General features: G+C 34.5%; 1 protein-coding gene and 1 pseudogene across 2 annotated transcripts in view; both read right to left on the bottom strand.

Annotated features, from left to right (window-relative positions):
* Nucleotides 1-22748, bottom strand: part of NCAM2 (neural cell adhesion molecule 2) — a 457120-nt gene that overhangs the window by 415957 nt on the left and 18415 nt on the right. The gene's annotated exons all lie outside the window — the stretch shown is intronic.
* Nucleotides 15363-15507, bottom strand: LOC117014742 (uncharacterized; annotated as a pseudogene).

The following is a 22748-nucleotide window of genomic DNA, read 5'->3' as shown; positions in this document are numbered from 1 at the left end:
CGCAGAACACTACACATTACCTTCTAATTATAATGGAGACTCCAGCTGGAGCCTAAATTGGGTTCCTTCAGACTAACCTGTCTGAACGTGTCTGGTTGTCAGGATTATGTGGCAGGCCCCCAGAGCCTCTATTTGCCTAATGGAACCTTCTGAGGAAAGAAACCATTCTAAGGAAGATGGAGTTTATGGGTTGGGTGGGAAGGATGAAGTTCAGTGCCCAGTGTTGGGACAATGCCGTAGATTCATGTCTCCACAGAATCTGTACTATGTGCTGGAGAGAAAGAGGCTACTAGTCACACCTCAAATAGAACTTGGACTAACATCTCCATAGGGCATCTGAAAAACAGGCATCGTGAGTTTGAGTCTCCAGTACCAGAGCTTACTAAGATCACGGTTAAAGGATTCTCTCCTTCCACTGGGCAATCCACTGGGCAGGCTAGATTGGCTAAAGGTCTAAGTGGTGGCTAAAGGTCTAAGTCACTGACCTGAGACACTATTTCTGCTACATAGGAGACCTTTGGAAGGAGAGCAGGAAAATAGGACTTTAGTGACTGTCTTACCAAAATGGAGATGAGGATATTCCTATACTTCTGTGAGAATCACAAAGTTGATGTGGGAGGGGAGGAGCGGACAACAGAAGCTGTGAAACAGCAAGTGTTACAAAGTCACAGAAACATTCTGCTTGCTCTTTCACACAACAGTATCTGCCATGAGCCTATTATGACATCGGACACTCTGCGAGGTGCCGAAGCTATAACATTGAGCCAAAACACCTATTATGACTCATTTTATCCCTGCCTAAGGTAGCACAGAAAGCCTGAGTTTCAAATAATTTGAATTCTGACAAAGGAGTTCTTTACATTTTGTTCTTCAGCTTAATTTGATACCCTTTATTAAACATCTACCATGTGAAAAGTTATTGCACTGTGCATCTCAGGCTGGGTTTCCTGGAAACAGCCTCCGAGGTGCTTTAGCATGTAGGATGTGTGTTAAGGAGTGCCTTTGGGATCAACACCTGTGAAAGGGGAGGGAAAGATGCAGGACTGGGAAGAGGAAGAAGTCAAACTGCAACAGACCCAACAACAGCCCCAGCTAACTCCACAGGGAGCTCTGAAGTTGGAAGGCCACTTTAGGATTTTATGAAATGGGCAGTGAGGGTCAGGCTTTTATATCCCACTTCCACTGGTCATTGGCTGTGGACAAAACCCGGGAATGGTGTGACCTCAGGCAGAAGACCATCTAGAGCAGAAGCAAGGATGCTACTGACATCCCTCCCTACAGCTGGGACAAAGATCTCTTTCATCTGCAGCACACACTGAGATAGGAAAATCATAGGCACTTAGGGGCAGGACCAAGGTGGAGGACATCAAAACCCAAACAGTCTCAGAGTGAGATGGCAAAATCATGGGCAGTCAGGAATGCGGGGTGGAGGGCCTCAAGGTCAAAGAGAACAGCAGCTAAAGAAAAAGAAAAAAAAAAAATGAAGAAAAGAGCATTAGATGGGAGGGGCTACCGCATCAGACTGAGGAGTCCCTCAAGACACCAGCCCAGGTGCAGGAGGGGGAGGTGGGGGGGGGAGCCCGACCAGCTGCTGGTAAACAACTTCAAGATTACAGATTCAAGGGCATATAGTCTCCAGCTCAGTTTAGCCTGTGGGGTATTCCGCTCGGATCCCCCTTCTCCGAGATCACCTCTCAGAGAGCTGTACTCTTGCGCTTTTCACTTCTGCAATAAAACTATATACTGCTTCAATTTACCTCTCTGCATCTACAATCTCATTCTTCAGTGCATGAGGCCAGGAACCCCGGGCACCAGACACAAGAATCCTACATCAACATCATAGTGGACCCCAAGAGGGGTCAGGCCAACATGACCTGGTCTGAAGAGTGTCAAGTATAAGTATCTTGATGAAAAGGTATCAAGATTCTCAAACTATTACCAAAAAAGTATTTAACAATTTCCATAGTCAAACTCACCTTTGACAGTGCTATCAAGTTACCTATAAGCTCAAAAAAAAAAGAATACAAATGATAACAATACCTAACATTTTTAGTGCCTATGTGTGCTAAGCACTGACACAGCGGCACGTGCATGCATTAACTTATTTAACTTTTATGATCACACAAAAATTTAGGTACTGGGCTCATTTTCATTTCCCAGGTCAAGACAGTAAGGAACCCAGAAGGTAAGAACCCAGAAGTAAGGAACCCAGAAGGAACCCAGTAAGGATACCACCAATAGGAAAACACCTTTCAGGCCCCTTGCTAGACCAGCAATGTGGGGAATCCGAAGATGAATATAGTCTCTGAGTTTAACATCTTTCATTCTAGTAGAAAAACAAAGGTTTCACATCCGAAACTGAAATACTAAACTATGTGGGGTTGCCATAACATAGAGCTGGAATTCAAAAAAAAAAAAAAAAAAAAGGGTGGGAAGGAACCAAAATGGGTCTATAAGGAACACAGAAAGCAATATGAATCAACGCATCTACTTTCTTTTGACCAGAATGGTGGTATTTGAGATACTAGAGTTCTTTCAACACCCATAAAGCCCCCCCACCAAAAAAAAAAAGTCATTATTAGTGGCATATAATTTCTGACTTAACTCCTGCTAAAAGCAGGTTTTGATATAATTAAACTACATGGATTCTAAAATGATCATTTCTCCAGTGCATCCTTAAGAAAAATATACACCTTTCACTTTCCTATCTCTGTTATAAATTGGGACAGTTTGTGAAATACAAATTAAGATGTAGATCTTATTAAAATGGATTCATGAGGAATAAAGCCATTCTTATAATTTGAATTGGATAAAACATCCAAATTTTGTAAGTTCCAGTTATTCAACTCCAGTAGTCATTTGTTAAGTCACTTGTAGGATTACTGTGTATCTAATAATCTAAAGTGAGTCAGGTAATCTTCCAATGCTCTTACCCAAACAGTATCTGTACTTACTCTTTATATTTTCAAAAGCCCATTTATATGCATGATCTTAAGTAGTATTAACAACAATATTAAATGAAAACTTTAGCATACAAATTCCTTATGGTAACACACTGAGAAAGAAGTTGCTCTAATAACCAGTTCTCATGCTCTTTTTATTAGGCAATTCAGAAGGGTCTTTGCCATCAATTATGAATCCATTAAAAAGAATCAAACATGTAATTAGAAGCCTCATATAGTGGTATTTTAAGGACATGAAAAATTACACCCAAATTTGATCATTATAGGGTATTTAATCTGTAAGGTTTAGTTGCATCAGCATATAAAACATAAAAATAAAGGAAACAAAACATAAACCTAAAACTGTACAATTTCCTTAACTACAGAGATAAATTACTGAATAAATTATGATTAAATCCATTAATCCCTAAATGTGTTACATATTTGATTGGAAGGGGGTGGTTAAAGTGAAAAGATTAGATTTCTTCAGCAGTCATGAAGTAAAAGTTAGGAAAAAATGCTGTGATTTTCACTTTGGTGATAACTGCAAGGAAGTAAAATTAAAACAGATCATTAATAAAATGTAGTGCTTAAGGGCCCATTAAAGGAAGATATTTACATGGATGGACCTGTAAAGTAGTTTATTAAGGTAGAGGCCTAACAACTTGTTTCTTTAAAAATTTCCACTTAGGAGACCGAAATTAAAGAGCTCTGTATCTGAAAAATCATTTTGAATGATAGACCAAAAAAAAGAAAGTGAAGGAATAGTTTCATGAGAAAAGGTATCTGAAGATTAAGATTTCCCCTTTTTGTACTATGCAAAATAATTTAGTGTATTTTCACAAATGTTTTACAATTAAAGACATATATAAATGTTTCTAATGTCTTTTATGCTTTACCTTAATGGTTCTCTTATGAGAGATGCATAGTGTATGAAAAATCTCAGGTCAGTAAATTTAAACCGAAGATTAAAGAATCCAAGGATATACAGATCTGAAAAACAAACAAGAGAGCCACAGAATTTCCTACCCCAGTAAATAAGCAATAAAATAGCCATTAGCACGGTAATGAGATATAAAAGAGGATAAGAAACCTTGCATAATATATTAATATGAGTTGATTTAACTTGTTTCAATAACTTTAACCATTGATGCTACTATTTGTGTATTATTTTGATTTATCTCTAAAATTCTATCAATATTTTTCTGAAATGTTAGTGTATTTCCACATCATATTCAATTCTATTATTAGAATGTATTCCCATGAACTCCAACAAAACTGGATATTTTTTAGATTTTGTTGTTTGTACCTTCAGTTGGTATGAAATAAACAAGCAAAAAAACCGGCCTGTTCATTCTTATTGCTCATTAAACATCTGTTCATTAACCACCTCCTGGTTAATGAATACTTAGAATCTAAATAGCAACCCATTAGCAAAACTAGTTTTGTTTTCAAGCATATTTTTATTCTTCAAATTTTTTATGTAAAAATATGTACAAGGTGTGATCAAACAATACGGTGAATGTTTTAATACAAAAAATTATTACAGTAAAAGATATATTGCCATTAATCCCCCTCAAAATACTCCCCCTCACTTCCAACACACTTATCCCCTCATTCTTGCCACTTTCTGGAGCAGTTCTGGACGTCCTCTTTCCTGAGTGTCTTTAGTTGCACTGTTGTGGCTGCCTCGATACCCTGAATACATTCAAAACATTTACCTTTCTTGCTTATTTTGACTTTGGAAAAAGAGCCAGAAGTTACAAGGTACCAAATCTGGTGAATGAAGTGGATGAGAACACACCATAATTTTTTTATTTGACAGAAATTGCCATACACCAGAAATGATGTGTGACATGGAGCATTATCATGATGGAGGACGACATAGGGCACACTTTAAAACACATCTTATCTCAACCATAGCTCACACCCAACTGACTTCACCAAATAAGTTGAAACTTGTCCCACACTGTTACTAAGGTTCAACTGGCCACTTCCTGTATTGAAGGTCCCTGACTTTTTTTTTGGCACTGGATGGCACTCTGCAGCAGCAGTCAGCATATTGTTTGATCACAATTGAAAGGCTCCATGTCACACATGGCTTCTGGCATGGCAATTTGTCAAATAGAAACATTACAGTGTGTCCTCATCCACCTTATTCACGGGATCTGGCACCGTGCAACTAATGACTTTTCCCCAAAGTCAAAATGACCATAAAAGGTAAACATTTTGAGTCAATTCAGGACATCAAAGCAGCCATAACAGGGCAACTAAAGACACTCATGAAAGAGGACTTCCAGAACTGCTTCAGAAAGTGGCAAAAACCATGGGATAAGCGTGTTTGAAGTGAGGGAGAGTATTTTGAGGGCGGATTAAAGGCAATGTATCTTCCACTGTAATGATTTTTTTTAAAACATTCACTGTATTTTTTGATCACATCTTGTATTTAGCCAAAATTCTCTTAGTCATATCAAGAAATCACTAAAGAATCACAAGTATTGTCTTAAATACCCCAGTAAAAAATGCAATTTCCTTATGGTATTTTAAAGTATATAATTATCATTAAAGAAAACCTAGCAAAATTATTTAATTATTAATTGCATAGCTTCTCTAACTGATACAAACCAAGTGATGCAGAAAAGATATAAGTAAGCTATTTCAAAAAGCAGCTATATATACTTTGGCAGATTCTTTTTAATTCAAATGATGGTAAGAAGCTGTAATATGTCCTAGCAGAAAATACTTACTCTTTTCGAGATTAGTTTAATAAAATAAAGGAGATGGGTAAGTTAGGAAGAATATCACCAAATACCATATGGGAAAACTTTTCATTCTGACAAAATAACTATTATTTTTTCATACATATTTTATTTGGAATTTTTTGCTACTTAGTTTTTCTTTATACTTTATTCTTTGTCAAACAGCAGAAACTAGAGCTTAGTATCTTTACTTTTGCTTATGGCTTAGACATTATCTCCAATTAAACTGAAAAAAAAATCAATAGGAATAAAGTTTCCCTGAACTGCAGTATCAATGTAGGCGTGCAACTGAGATATGAGCTGCAAGTACTGTGTGTTGCTGACAAGAAAATCTAAACCACAAGATGAATCCGAAATGGTTGCAAAGGAAAATCCTTGCATATGCCATAGCAGATAGGTGGATGCTAATAAGGGTTGGTGGCAAGGAGAAGTAAAGGAGTTATTTTGAAAGCTGTTTGCAGAAAAACACACACATGTGTGTATATATATATATATATAAATTTCCCCATATAAGAAATTTTGAGATATTAATGTTTAGATTTCAGAAGAGAACCTAATAACTACATTACAAACGCCTATAAACAGGATACCTAAGTTCAAGAAAACTCTTAAAATTAGTACAACAACCACCAAAATATCAATCCCGTTATTTTCTTGACACTAGGATAGACTTGAAATATATAAAGATAGATAATATTTTCCTTGCCATCAGGGAGCTCAGAATATCATGAGATATTGCTATATATGACGTAGAAAACAATGGGTAACACCTATCGAGATCTGAGTTTTTCAGAGCACTTTACACATTACACGCATGTAATCCTCATGTCCATCCTAGGAGTAAAGAACCATTCTAATTATCTTCCTTCTCTAGACAAGAAAACTGAGCTAAAGAGAGGTTTAGTAACTTGCCCAAAGTCAGACAACTAGTGACACTACCGAAATGTAAACCCAGACAGTGTGGGTCCAGCAGTTGTAAATACCATGCATCTGGTATAAATCTTTTATATATCTGGTACACCTGGTAGGTCAGAGAAAATGGTTTTGAAAGTAGGCAATACTTTTGCAGATAGACAAGAAAGAAGGGAACATGGCTGATATCATGCTATCACGTTAAATAGAAGAAACTGAACGCTCAGATTATTTCCCTTTTAAATGGACATATTTCAGTTTCCGGCACAAGCATATCCGATGACAGAAACACTGATTCATTCATTGCCATTAACATGTAGCTCCTACCTACTCTGAGGCTCCTCTTGCATACTGACTTAACCAATATCCATAATAATTCTGTAAGGCAAGAGTCACTATATTCATTTTACAGAAAAAGAAAACAACATTCAGATCCTGTGGTATTTCTAGTATTTTACCGTTGTCTGTGTTTTAGAAGCTTACAACTTTCAACAGGAGATTGAGGGGGGCATCCACAGTGGAATGGAGCAGGCTTGTATTTCCTCACTGTGATTGTCATTTGAAACGTACATACCTTAAATTCAATACTGAAATATAAAATATACCAGCAGAGTAACAGAAATTACCTCTTGCATACACTGATCTTCTGTTTCTCTTCAGCATCTTGCACAGGCTTGAAAAGGAAGATCAACTCCTTTTAGCACAAATCTACAACAAGTTACATTTTTAAAGATCCTAGTAGCTATGAAATATACCCTTAGGACATACTGGCTGAATTTCCTGTTTTAGAAGGTAAAATGTACTGATACATTTAACAGTGAAATTTCCCAGTAAAAAGCATGTTCTTTCCCCCTCCATCCTGCCTTTCTCCCTGAACCCCAAAAATGCACATATACATACAGTCTTTAAATAACATATTTGAAAAAATACTTTCTGTGGCGCAAATGGTTGAAATGTCAATTATCCAGAATACTTGATAAGCGTATTCCAGCAAAGACTGTAAATTCCATATACAACCTATATTTTTTGGATTGTTTTCATCTTCTCAAAGATCCATATGCATATTTTACAGCATCATCTAATAAAAAGACAAATTATCAACATTGTGTACAATATTGCTCATTCACAAATACTTTGTTCCTTCAAAACAAAAGATACTTAGTAGGTTCCAGAGGTAGCGCCAGTCAATTTATCTACATTACCTCATTTAATTCTTGAAATAACACCATGGGATAGATATTATTATACTCATTCTTATTTTACAGGTGATTAAATTACTCATCCTAGATTCTAACTTGTGCTATTAGAATTCTATATTAGTCATACTAAGGTCAGAATCTTCGTTCTTAGTCATTCAACTATACTTCCTATATAAACCCAATCACTGTGCTTGTGAAAATGGCATGGGATTTAACAGAAGGCCCTCTGCATCGGGAAAAGGGCAGGGAAAGGAATAGCAATTCCTTTACATCTGACAATGGCTTGATATTTAAATGTTTGCCCAGGTATAATTCACACTGGTAAATTAGTTAAAATTAAACATTTTTAAAATGTTAATATTTTAAACAAGGAAGTCATTAGCCTGAGGAGGCTCTAATGCCTGGGTAGTCTACATAAAAGCAAACCAAAAGCTAAGCCAGAGTCAATACACTCAAATATAAGAAAAGGAAATTTAAGAACAACTAATCACAAACAGCCAACTAGGTTTTCCCAAATAAGGCAACTGCTTAAGCTTCAGCCAATCAATTTCCTTGCTTTGCTTCAGTGTCTTCTCCAGAAAAACCCGCCCCTAGCTCCTGTGAGTGTTCTCCTAACCACTTTCAATTGTACGCTGCCCAGTTTGGATCAATGTATGCTCAAACTCTTGACAATTTTAATGTACCCCAGTTTATCTTTTAGCATAAATAATGTCTCCTATGTCTTAGTCTAATGACTTAAGAAAGATAAATGGTGGGTAAGTTATGTTGATGATACATGTTACAATAAAACTGAATATTGATATTGCTATTTGGATTTCAGACATTTTATTTTGTTTCTCTTGCCTTCTTATAAAGCTTTCAAAGATACAGAATGCAGTAATGTGTTCTAAGAAAAATGTTTGTTGTTATATAAACCTATTCATCAAGGACAGCTCTTGCAGAAAATAAGATCTATATGAAGCTTGCTTTCCATTTACCTAGACAACTCAATTCTTCATTATTTTAGAGCCTCTAGTCAATTGCAGTGCCTAATATCCACCCTGAATAACAGCTGCTATATGAAATGAAAGGTCTAAGGGGAGTAATTCACACCTCATTTTTTAGTTGGCTACATTCCTCATTTATAGATGGAAAATTCAAGCTCAAAGGATTTAAGTTACATGGAAAGAAGAGTGTTGGAGATTTTTGCATATTAACACTTACTTCTAAATTTAGAAAGGTGAATCCTGCTCCCGTTAAATTAATTCCTACAAATATAAAATGCTCACCCCAGAAAGCAAGGATAGATTTCTATTTATCCCACACAACAATCCATTTACGTAGAGTCAGATTGAACAATCTCTGGACACCTTCCCAAGTTTAGATTCTTAATTCTGTTTATACAGCATAACCCTTACCTGTATATGTGTTATTGTTTGGGGGAAAATGTGGGAATATGTTGAAAATATTCCATTATGTTTAAAATTAATGAAAGTTGACACAGTGATTTAACCTGTTACAAAAAAATGATTTTGTCCACATTTCTCCATGTTACCCACAAGGTAAACTTCTTTTAAAGGCTGAACTCTAATTCAGATACACCAGGTTAATATAATTCCCCTTTGAACCAACCCAATGACCACAAAGTCAAACAATACCTGAACAATTTCTTCTTCCTTCTTCCAGCTCAAGTTTTTATGACTTCACGCACACACACATAAACACACACACCCAGTGAAATGTATTTTGAAATCTTTCCCAGGATCAAAGCCAAGGTCAAAAATCTGTAGTTTGCTGTCTGAAATTTGTGAAAAACTTAAAAAAAAAAAAAGAGTTCACAGCAGCACCATTCTGCTTTCACTACTTGAATGATTTTAAAATAAAATGTTTTCACCTCGCTTCAGGTATTACGCTGTGATATAATCTATAGGGATATGGAAGCTGAGAATCAGTTAGACGAGGGAATTGTTTTCTTAAAGACCCCACACCTACGTCTACTTTCACTGCTGTTGAATTATCTGAAAATAGCGCTGATATCTGAACTAGAGAAAATCATCACAGAGGACTAAAAAAGGATCCTGTCTCTGTCTTCGCTCTGTCATCATCTAACCATGTGTGTGTGAACATCCTGTTGAGTCGGCTCTGACTCTGGCAACCCCATGAATGAGTGACGTCCACAATGGCCTGTCCTCAGTAGCCCCGCTCAGCTCCTGTAGGCTCCTGCCTACGGCTTCTTTTATGGAGTCAATCATCTCATATTTGGTCTTCCTCTTTCACTGCTGACTTCTAGTTTTCCAAGTATTAGTGTCTTTTTCCCAAAAAATCCCCATATTCTCAGTATGCGCCTGAATTAGGACAACTTCAGTTTCGTCATTTTTGTTCCCAGCGATGTTTCAGGCTCCCTATGCCCTTGTGCTATTGAATAGCAACTATTTACACGAGTGAATGACAGCAGTTTTTTACATCACGCCAGAGCTTCCTCAAGCAACATTATATTGTTGTCAATATTTCCCAAAAACTACATATGATTCTCAGCTGTGAAAGGTTTTAGTAACATTCTAGAGAAATAATTTTGACTGTAATCTTTATTGGTTCTATGTTCCTCTTATAGCTCTTTGAAAATGTATGCCTATCAGATAACTTTTTCAATTGATACCTTTCTTTATATATTTTTTGAAATCTGGATAATACTTACCATAGAATATCACATTACTTGTACAGTGATGCCCCCATAGGTTTAATACTGTAATATAAAAGAATACAATAACACTGAAAACACAATTTTTAGTTTTATTTTTATAAGGGAAAGTACATTAAGAAAGAAACGGAGGCAGAGACAGAGACAGAGAAAGAATGAATGAATAGGAAGCTAGAACGGGACAAGTCAGTTGTAGAAGTATAAGGAAGTGAGTTAAGCAACTTCTCTGGGCCAGGGCATAGTAAGGTCTTAATAATGAAAAGCCATCAGTGTCCCCAACAGGAGGAAAATGAAGATGCAGAAAAGATATCCTGCAGAGTCAGGCCCTCCACCCTTTCCAAAATTCTATAACTCTGTAAAAATGTACTTGGCTGGCAGCTGTTAGTTGGTAAAGGGAGTAAATAACGTTCTGGTGTGACAAGAATTAAAATGGAGAACTGCAGAGAGAATTACGACATGCCAGCTAAGGTTGTCCTTAACAGTAATAACTGAGAACGTGTAGCCTCCTTACCGGTGTGAAATATCTGCAGCTACTCATCACTGAGTCCCCCTCTCAGGGAAGCTGTCAGAATAAAAAACACCCTAAGTGTTTTGAAATATAATAACTCTAGTTAATATGCCTCCCTGATCTGACAAGTGCTGATTTATGATGTTAACTGAGGATTAGATATCAACAAGCAATGCAAACATTTAGTACTGCACTTGAGAGAGAATCGCATAAGTGACCCTCTGGCAACTTCAGTAATTTGCATACGTCCTAGGCAGAAAGTTATGGGATTGCTGGGAAAAAATGTTCTCATTTTAATTTTTAATGTTTTCACACATACGATATCAAAATGATTATTAAAATATGAATTTAAAAATGCATACATTTGAATATAGCTCTGTTTTCTTGAACTTACATTATTTTTCTACAAGATTTGCTGTTTCCTCTGAAAAAGATACTCCTTTGGAATCCACGACTGTCAAAGAACAAATTTATATTAATGTACCTGTTATATCTACTTTCTTAATTAACTGAAGTGTCGAAAACTGTGAAGAACTAGTGAGGGAAACATTTTTCTTTATGGAGATTATCCACAGAAAGAACAAACCTCAGAGTTATAGGTCTCAGTTTCTCTGACCAAGAAATACATCTGTTAGTGGCGTGATTGGAAAGGTGAATGTTCTGGTTAACAATCTAACATGATATATATTGAAAGAATGCCTTCCAGTAGAAGAAGGATGTCCTGCCTTGTCAGAGTGTTCCCTATGTGGAGCTGTCCTAATTGAAACCTGCTGAGCATGAAGACTGCTAGTGCATTCAGTCCCTTGTCAAAATGGGATTAAATAAATCAGTACATTTCAGGAGTGACAGCAGAAGATCAGGATTTGGGTTTCCTAGCTAAAGAACAATTTGTAGTTGTTGTTGTTTCTATTATTATCTATTTCAGACAATGAAACCATTGAAAATAATTAATCTATTAATTTTCATTTATTTACAAAAATTTCATCTCAAATGATATTTCTGTAGATTTGTATGTATTCTTTTTCAGGGGAAAATTACTACACAATTATTCCTCTACTTCTTAATCTCTGTATCTTCAATAAAATCAATCTTGTCAGCCATTAAAATAAATTTAAATTTGGATCATGCTGATTGGTAATTTAACATTAGCAGCAGCAGAATTCTTAAGAAAATTGTGAACATACGCACTCAAAGTAAACTATAAATTAAGGCTAGAAAACAGGAGAGAGAGACCATCTCCAATATCTTTCCTCACATTTCTCATAATCTCATGAGCAGAATAATTAATTGAATAAGCTGTTACAAGAAAAATCATATTATCTGCATTAATGTGTCTCTAAAATGGGCCTTCTGCCTGTCAAACAGATGTTTCTGCTATCACAATATCAAAGTTATCAGAAAATGGAATCATTCCCCTCTCTAGTTTCCAGTTTATATTTACTTTAGTATATGGTATGTAAAGAAACTATATGTCAAAATGATTCTGTCCATTCAAACCAAAATTGTTCTTCTCCACCCACACCACTTTTAGATTTGAATATTTAATTGACAAAATCTGAACACCAGTAATATCTCCACAGTGTTCTGCCAGGCTTTGGTTATGGTAGTCATGAAGCCTTAAAAATTAGTCTTTGGCTGCAAATTAGCAAATCCGTGCTTATTTGTTTCTTATTGATCATGTAGGCTAACATAGAGCCTATAATATGGCAAATGCCTGACTTCTCTTATTACTAAGAATTATATTTAATAGAAACAATTTTAAGTGAATAATCAATTACAAGTCAGTCTCACTTTTTCATTTTGAAGGGTTTAAAAAGCATCCATAAAATTATTTGTCTTCTTGGAAATCCTTAATTGGCTTAGTTTTTTTGGAGAATAATAACATACAAAATAACAGGAAAACATGGATTACTACTAAAAACTATGTTTTATAATCAAATTCATTCCATAGGTAAGGAAGTATAAAATTTTCTTCTGATAACATCTTAGCTACAGTAATTTATTACTTTCTCATCCCATGTACCTGAACACAATGTGGTCTACACATACATTATGAATTTGTGTAAAAACAAAAAAAAACATGCTGTTAGGAATTAGAGATAAACAGATTTACAAATAAAACAGAACAGCATTTTGCCAAGGTGTGGGATAAATTTCTAAATATATTTAGTGAAAAAGAGATTAAGATCACACCAAAGTAATGATTAGATTGTTCCTGTTTACCAATAACCATGAATTTACCTTATGGAATAAGGTAATAACTGTGTCTCTAACTATTCTATTATTTGAGCAAATTAGTACTTGAATACTTCAGTGAAATAACTTTTTCGTTATAGTTTCATAATGCATTGTAATTGTATTCCTTTTTAAAAAACACTAAGAATTAAGACAAAATAAAGAATGTAGATATGAAATATTGAGAGATTTGATTTGCATATATTTTTCTTTTCAAATGGAGGTAATGTACACATTAGTGTTACTATGCTGATGGTATTTCTGGAAATTATAATACCATTTTCTGGTGTTAATGAGTAGCCACCCTATAATTTACAGACTAATGCCATTGGTTTTCTAGAAGAAGGAATCGCAGAGACTTTTTAGACTACAAAACAAGGGAAATCTTATAGAAAACTTTAAAAGGTTAAAATAGCTATTTGACTTAATATGCTTACATAATCATAACTTATAATTTAATTCCTTCACTAAATAATAAAAATATTTTAACTGTTATAATTTTATTTCCATTTCTAGAATCACCGGCTATAGTGTACTGCCACTCTGTGGAGATCACTTCCTAAGAAAAATCAACTCTGGAATTAAACCATTTAAATTTTTAATTAACTTAAAAAGGTCAAAACCACCTATATATATTTTTCCCCTAAATTAGTATGTTCAGTATCACATTGATATTACATTAAAAACAATGAGGGGGAATTTTAGCTAAGTTTAAAACTATCCATTCAATATTGAAATCTATCAGACCACATCCGCCTTCGTGTTCCTCTACTAGAAAGCATTCTCTATGTTAAAATATCATATGCGGATTATAAAAACAAAAATCTATTTGAATCATAGAAAATATGACAATATTCAAGTTGTACTTTATAAATGATAACAAAATTGTGTGTGTGTGTGTGTGTGTGTGTGTGTGTGACAGACAGAGAGAGAGAGAGACAGAGACAGAGAGAGAGAGCCTAAGATAGACAAAGTAGGGGTTACGGAGGGAGAGCGGGAGACAAACTATTTAATAAATGTTAACAAATATTAAGGTAAAAAGGTAAAAGTGTTCAGTTAACTTAGCAAAGTCTTATATCAAACATTAAATGTGGCTCTAGTGTGCTTGCCAATTGTAAGGACCATCACTGCCTACTTGCATACTGAAGATCTTATTTTAAGAGTGTTATATGATGTAGGTTTCTTCTGCCAAAATGAAAATGATCTAGATCACAGGAACAGAAGACTATTTATTACCAATTACTATATGACACAAATGAACCTGTATAGGTAGTAAAATCAGAAGAGTAAGGGCTCATTAAGTTCTGTCTTAGAATTTGGGAGGTGGTTGGACCCAGATGCAATCACTTCAGAGTGGGAGGCCATGAACAAAGTACCAGCCCAGGCTCTATTACCAATTAGTTGTGTGACTCTGGGGGATTGACTAGAACTCTCCAGGTCTCATGGATGCCTTTTACTTTATTAGGATGATACCCTGTCTAATCTCTAAAAACTATTACAACAGGCTATAAAACAACTCAATATAAAATTGCAAATTCAAAATGGCAGAAAAAATAAGTAGTAAAACTAATGATACAGTGTTCATTTCCAGGCCTCAAGAAAGGCAATATATTTATAAAGCAGGTCTTAAAGCATTAGTTCTAGTGCCTCCAAGATTAATGTGGAATTAAATGGGAACACAGATTGAAAAAATTGTTGCAAAGATATTGTGCAGTTAAATATTTCCTAATGTCGATGTTTTTCATTCCACAGAAAATGAAACACTGAAGATTAAAGTAACTTCTCTATTTACCTCAATCTTTATCACTATCTTTTCAGATTGTTAAATTCATAAATGTTAATTAAAATTATTGTGATGAGAACCTTGTTACACAATTTATACAGCTTTTAAAGCCTACTATATATATATAATAATATAATAATATAATATATGTAATACATATATTATATATAACATATATTATATATACATATATATATTCAGTTACAGTAGACATTCAGATATTTAATATTATTTTATATTAATTTCAGGTGTATAGCACAGTGGTTATACATCCATAAAATTTAAAGCCCAATATATTTATATTTCTGTATTATTAAAATTTTAAACAATGCTAGTTGCTGTGTTTAAATGTGCCATCATTTATCTGACTAATCAATTAATATTGACTTATCCCTTTTGAAGTCTTCATGGGGGGATAATACATTTACCAACTTATCTTCCTCAATACCACTAATTCTACACTTGATCTTAGCCAAAAGGCCAAGAAGCAATTATACCACTAATTCCAAAAGAAAATGTATTACCAAGAGTCAATTAGGAGAGTATACTTGTGGTTGGAAGAGGAATGACAGAACTTGAAAATGTCCTCATCCTAATCCCCAGAACATGTGACTGTTGCCTTATATGGTAAAGGGGCTTTGCCAAAATGGTCATGAACCTTGATATGGGGGGGGTTATCATCAATTATTTATGTGGGCTCATTAGGGCAAGGCCCTTATAAAGAAAAAAAGGAGGCAGGTGATTCACATGGAGATATAACAGAGAGCAAGGGAGAGACAGCCAGAGAGAAAGAGAGAAACTTAAAAAAATCCATACTGCTGGCTTTGAAGATGGGGAAAGGAGCCATGAGCCAAGGTATTCAAAATGGCCTTTAGGAGCTGGAAACGGAAAGAACCAATTCTCAGTTAGAACCTCAAGAAAGAACACAGTCCTGACAGCATCTTGACTTGAGTGCAGTGAGACTTCTGACCTCCAAACAGTAAGATAATAAACCCGCATTGTTTAAGCCATTAATTTTGTGCTCATTTGTTACAGCAGCAATGGAAAACTAATATACGTAGTAGTGGTAAAAGACATGTCCTTTGAAGTTAGGCTATGTCGTCTGAAAATTTAGAAAAGTCACTTCAAGTTTCTGAGCATTGATGTTATCATCTTTAAAATGGCTTAGTATTTACCTAATAATGTAAAGTTTTAGCCTCAAGTGAAATAATATGTAACTAATGCTTAGCACAGTGTCTGAGATAAAATACTCACAAAATATGGTTATATTTTCATGGATCACTTCCAAATATTTAAAATCATTCCCTCGCCCCCTTGGTCATGTGTGGGATAAGAAATGGGAGTCAAAGCTGTAGCCAAAGCTACACAGTGTCAAAAATTTTGAAAGCAGATATCATGATTTTGCATTCCAAATTCTTCACTTATCAGTTGAACAACCTTGGACAAGTGATTCATCTTCTCTGAGAATTAGTTTATTAATTGCTAATTTGTATAAAATGAACATTCCTCACAGATCTGCTAGGAGAGCTCATTCAAAGTGTCAGGCAACCTGGGACACACCTGGTATTGCTATTACTCACTAAGTGTGAATTTTCTTACCTCCCATTGTTATTTGAATATCCTGAGACATGTAACCAAGATAGGCCACATTTATATAGATGTAAATATGGAAGCCCAGAGAAATTAAATCAATGCTTGATTTGATCTCAGGAATTCTGTTTCCAAGACAAGGGTTATTGTCCCCCTAAATCACATATGATTAGAATATTAACCAATCATCCAAAGAATTAAGCAACCCACATAACAACTGCCTCTGAATGTTGCTTTCACCTCCAGCTAACAAGTGGAGAGGGGTTGACATCACATAAATAATTATGTAATATGATTTTAATTTAATTCTATCAACTTTAATTCTGTCAAGCTTACATGAAATGTATCGTAGATTTAAACTAAAATCATAGGACAGTTTAAAACGGCTAATGTAATGCCAGGCAAAGTCTTAGTTTATGAAGATAATTATTAGTTTTCTAACTCTGAAAGCTAACACTATTGCTAAGGATGCACTAAATACAAAACCACTGTTCTAAGTTCTCCTGCCCCTACCCTTGTTTCAAGTTGACAACCTCAAAAGTTAATCACAGACATAGATTTGGCAGGCATCCCAGCACAGAAAAAAGGATGTATGGATTAAAACTACTTTGCATTCCAGTCACAAACAGCACACCAGCAACATGACAACTAAGAATTTTCCATCAGAAAGAATCTATTGTTCTCTGAAATGCATTAAATGCTTGTGATTAAGTCCAAGTACACCTTGACCACGGTCACCGATCTCATCTGAAAAACAGTAAAGGTCGGTGCAATGTAGGAAGCCAAATAAAATTAGAAAGTAGATTGTAAATATTTGTGAAAAAGCACACCTTTGTTAATGAAAAACATTATGATTTTAAAATTAAAGAGTGTGAATTTGTATTTACGGGTTACGGCATGCCCTTTACACGAAGCTACATTTTACCAATTTCACTGTAGTCCCAAGTGCACACTTGGAAGTAGCCAAAGAGCCAAATTATTATTCAAATAAACACTCTCAGAAATTAGTTTCTTCTGTACTGAATTGAAATGCTAAAAGTAATTTTAAATACTCACACTTGTGAAAAACATGGATTATGTACCTCTGGTAGTAGATTCTATAATTTTGAAAAATGTATTATAACATTAAACAACCGCCCACCCAGAGACACTTGTTTTGTTTCCCTACACGCCAATGGAATATTAAGTAGAATCAGGTAGACTCATATGAAACACATTGATTTTTTATATAACAGTATTAGTGTATTATAGACATGTCATACATATGCTATGTTTTGTAAAAAACAGAAAACAATTTGGACATTTTGTGTACGAGTTTAATATGTTTGTCTTGCGTAAATCTGCCTATTGCACTGCACTGACTCATTCCAATTCAGTTAAGGCAGTCTATGCTGTATTTGTCTGTCCCTGACGACATGCAGGCTAGGCTGCACACCAAAGTTTTCTGGCAATAACAATGAGATGCTGGGAAGATTAAGGGCAATGACAAAAACAAAGTGACCTCAAATATGACTCAAGAATCATTTAGATTGAAGGTCTGCTTGGGAAATATGAATCACTGTGTTTGGTTTTCACTCAAAAGAGCTGGCCAGTCCTCATTAACGAATCTGATAAGTAAATATGTTTTACACAACATATATTTTTGAATTGAATTATGATTTTAACATTATTTTCCAGTAATAAGATGATTGGAATTGGGAGGCTTGAGTCATTTTTTAAAAGGAAGTGTAGGCTCAAACAATGTGTCCATTTCAATGTCTGTAACGTGTGCTCACTATAAACTAGAAGTATTTTTAGTTATAGTTATTCCTCTGACATAAAGCAAGCTTGAAATTAACATACATTCACATATTCCGCAATGAGAGAAATGATTACAAAACTGAACACAGACTAATAAAATAGTATGGTGAAATAATGTATCAGTACTATTTCATGTTTACAAGTAATTTCCATATGAGATTTTGGTTAAAATTAGAATATTTTATTGGAACAGTGTGTTTACATGGCTTCTTCAAAGGAGACTTACAGTTCCTTGAGGGAAAAGACATTGTTTTATTTATCTCTGTAATTCTAATTTATAATATAGTACTTATCAAATGACTGGAAAACAGTTGATTCTCCAAAGATGTCTTCAATAAATACATAAATGTACTCATTTTATCTAGCAATGGAAAATATAATGTAATGCTTACATATTAAGATTATTGTGCTAAACGAAATAAGTCAGACAGAAAAAGTCGAGAACCGTATGACTTTACTCATATGTGAGGTGTAAAACTGAAAGCAACAAACGAACAAGACAAACAAACAAAAACTCACCGACAAAGACAACAGTTTAGTGGTTACCAGAGGGTAAGGGGGGAGACAGGTGGGAGATGAGGTTAAAGGGGATCAAATATATGGTGATGGAAGGACTGACTCTGGGTGGTGCACACACAATGCAATATGTAGATGGTGTAGTATAGAATTGTACACTTGTCAGCTATGTAATTTTACTACCCAATGTCACCTCAATCAATTTAATGAAATTTTTTTAAAAAATAAAAAAAAGAAAATGAGAAAGTTAACATGGTTAAACACTATAGAGTGAAGGCTTGTGTACCCCCAAAATTCACATGTGGAAATCCTAATCCCTAATGTGATGAAATTACAAGGAGGGGCCTTTGGCATGTCATTAGATCATTACAGGGGAGCCCTCATGAAGGGAATTAGTGCCTTTGCAGAAGAGAACCCTCTGAGTTCCCCCATCCCTTCTGCCATCTGCAGACAAAACGAGAAGAGGGTTCCCTATGAACCAGGAAGCGGGTCCTCACCTGACCACTGCCAGTGCCTTGATTTTGAATTTGCTAGAGACTTCAAGAGCATTTCCATTCTGGTTATTTACTCTCAAACTTTAAAATGCTTTTACACTTTCATCTCTAACCTTTTCCTTTTCTCAAATAAAGCCTAGCCATCTCCAGATAATTACTTTCCTTTTTGCCTTTAACAAGATATTAAAAAATAGTCAGCCTGAATCTTGCTTCGCTCCCAGCATCGGTAGGTCCGCTCTTCACCACCAGTACCGTGCTTCGAGGATAAATCCATGCTATGCCAACACCTTCCAAATCCTCAACACTATCACCAAATTTATTTCTTAACTTTAACATCTTAAATGACTCTAGGTAGAATACGGCTTACTTGATTCTCTACCCACCGCCCGTTGTTCAGAATTCAATTAAAAAAAAAAAATGAACATCCTTGAATTTACTTATTTCTATCTTCACGTCATTTGCACAAAGGCATTATCATCTTCCTCAAAACTTTCTGGCCATGACTGTGCACGTACTTGTGGACACACTTCATACATCAGTTCCACTGGACCCCACTCTCACTCTGATACACATCCCATATGTCCCTTTTACCGAGTCTTCAGCTCCATCCTACCACAATTGCATTCTCTGCCCCAAGAGTGTGGCAGCATTTCTACTCTTTTTCCGTTAAAATGTATGCTACCCGCCCCTCACTGTGAGAAAATGAACATTTACATAGTAGAATAAATCCCTGCAAAATAAAATGTATTGGTTTGATACCAAGTAAAATTAACACATTTACTTTAAATGCCGTAAGACTCATTAATAACAGTGATTTCCGTACTTAGAAAGATAGAAATTGAATTCTTGCAATTAATCACAAAATATAAAGAAACAGTGGGATACTCAATTATCTTCAAATGTCCTCTGTGATATAGTGAGATTGCCACTCCTAGGGAGATGGGACATATTCAAAAGGTTCAACTCTTTAATTTTTAAATCCCTTTCCCTTGGCATGCAATACTATAATGGATACCTGCATAAAATAATGGGAACAATAATCTGGCACACTTAAAATAATTTTTAAAAGCACGTGAAATTTTGGTATGGAAAAACTTTTTATTTCCTAATATGAACTGTTTTAATATTCTTCTACTTAAGTTGAAAAGTTGCTTTAGACCAAGCTCCAAGCCATGCAAATAGCTAGCTAAGAATAAATGAAAAAGTCACCATCCCTTTAAGGGACATTTATTTTTAATTTGTAAATTCAGGATGTTGATTAAAATAATTTGCAATCATTCTTTTATAAATAAATATTTCAAATTACTGCTTTTTACTGGGATTAGTGGAAAACACAAAACCTAACCATCTTCTTTGTTCCGAGGGAAAAGTGCATGAGCCAATGCAAAGTTCTGACCCCAGCAGCAGTGGTTTCACTGAGAAGCTGATAATGGAGGTGGCAGAACAAAACTGGTTGATTTTCTAGGTCTTCCTGAGTCAGACATTTCTTCTCACTGTGTTATTTCAATTCAAATCGCAGGATTTTGTGCTATATAATCATATTGCATTCACAGAGTGATATCACATTTTGTCACTTATATGGAAATATCACATATTCTTTGTATTATCGCTTAGGTAATAGGTGTATTATTATTACTAATGTTAGATGATAAATCCCTTGAGAAAATGATCCAGGGCTTATAAATATTTTTATTACCCACAGGTTCAATGGCGGCACAAAGCAAGGACCTGACAAATAGAAATGAGTGAATGAAATAGAAGCCAAAATCCTCAAAGATACATTTGTAAATTTTCTTTTTATTAATCATCACTTTAAATTATGGTTTAACACCTTAATGTCTAATAAAATGTCTAATTAAAAGTCTAATATCACTGAACTATCAAGAAATATAACAAACACTAACAAACAATGCTCATCTCTTTGATATATATGTATGTATATATATAGATAGATAGATAGATAGATAGATAGATAGATAGATAGATAGATAAATAGATAGAGATAGATAGATAGATACACATATGATATTATTGATTAATACAATCTGCTATGTCCTAGACTCTTTCCAGGGATGGTTATATGAAACGGCTCTGTTAAAAATATTCTGGATCTTTCCTAAAACTAGAATGAAAGTTATCTATTAAGCTGTTTATCATTTTCTGACTTAACTAGCCTAACAATAAATTAATGTTTACCTTCCTTCTGGAAAAGACCATGGTTTCCTCATTTGACAATAAAAATTATATATCTCATCTTCCCTTTTTCCCCTCTCCCTAGAACACTCTGAATTAAATCTGTTTAAATGAAGTAACATAACTAGCTTATATTTTTATGTTATTATTTTGACTGTTTCTCATGATCTCACTTAGGTTTTTAAGAGTATTGTTGCAAACATATCTTTCACAATGTGACCACAAATAAATTTTCGCACAAATAAATTTATAAATTTTAAGATTTATAAATTTTATAAATCTTAAAATATTTAAAGTGTATTAAATATGTTGGAATATTTTCTTTAATATCACAGACATTCGTATGATGGTTGACTTCTACTTTAACTTTTAATATGCCTTTGTTATGGATGATTTGGTTATTTAAAATTGTAAGGTATATATTCATACAAAAATAACTTGACTTCCTGACATTTTCTTGTTAAAATTAAATTTCCTTTAACTAAAAAGAGATTATGTAAGAGTTTTAACATTTGCTTCGTCAGAGTGAAACATTAAGAATTATCAACAATATATTACTCAGAATTTATTAATACTGTATAATGTTACATGAATGTACATGGACTATTTAGAAGTAATGATGTGGAAAATATTTTGCAATTGTGTCAAGATATATATATGTTACAGAGTATTCTTTAGACACAGAGAAGTCAGAATGTATTAACACTGGTGTAAGTATTGACTAATAGTTTCAGTGAAAAAAATAAGTCAAATAATATTTATCTGGCTAGTGCCATTTGAAAAGTCATTCTATATTTGTTATAACCAAAATGGATCCATCCATGTTTTCCCAAATTGACTTTGGGTGGTAAATACACAATGCAATACATAGACAATATATTATAGAATTGTTTACTTGAAACCTATCTAGCTTTATTTGTCAATGTCACCCCAATAAATTTAATAAAAAATTTACCAAGATAATGAAAAGGAGAACTAATCTATATTTTAGTGGATTATAAGAAACAGAGAAAGGTGGTTTGAAATGATTAAGAAAGGTTTCAAAAATGAAGTAGGCTTGAAGTTCATTTTATAAGATAAACTGAGGTAAATGTAGATATTAAAAGATGCCACTTAGTGAAGGGTCTAAAAAGCTGCCTC

Source organism: Rhinolophus ferrumequinum, chromosome 2 (assembly GCF_004115265.2).
Source record: "Rhinolophus ferrumequinum isolate MPI-CBG mRhiFer1 chromosome 2, mRhiFer1_v1.p, whole genome shotgun sequence".
In the NCBI taxonomy this organism is placed as follows: Eukaryota; Metazoa; Chordata; class Mammalia; order Chiroptera; family Rhinolophidae; genus Rhinolophus; species Rhinolophus ferrumequinum.
This window is presented reverse-complemented; position numbering and strand designations above follow the sequence as displayed.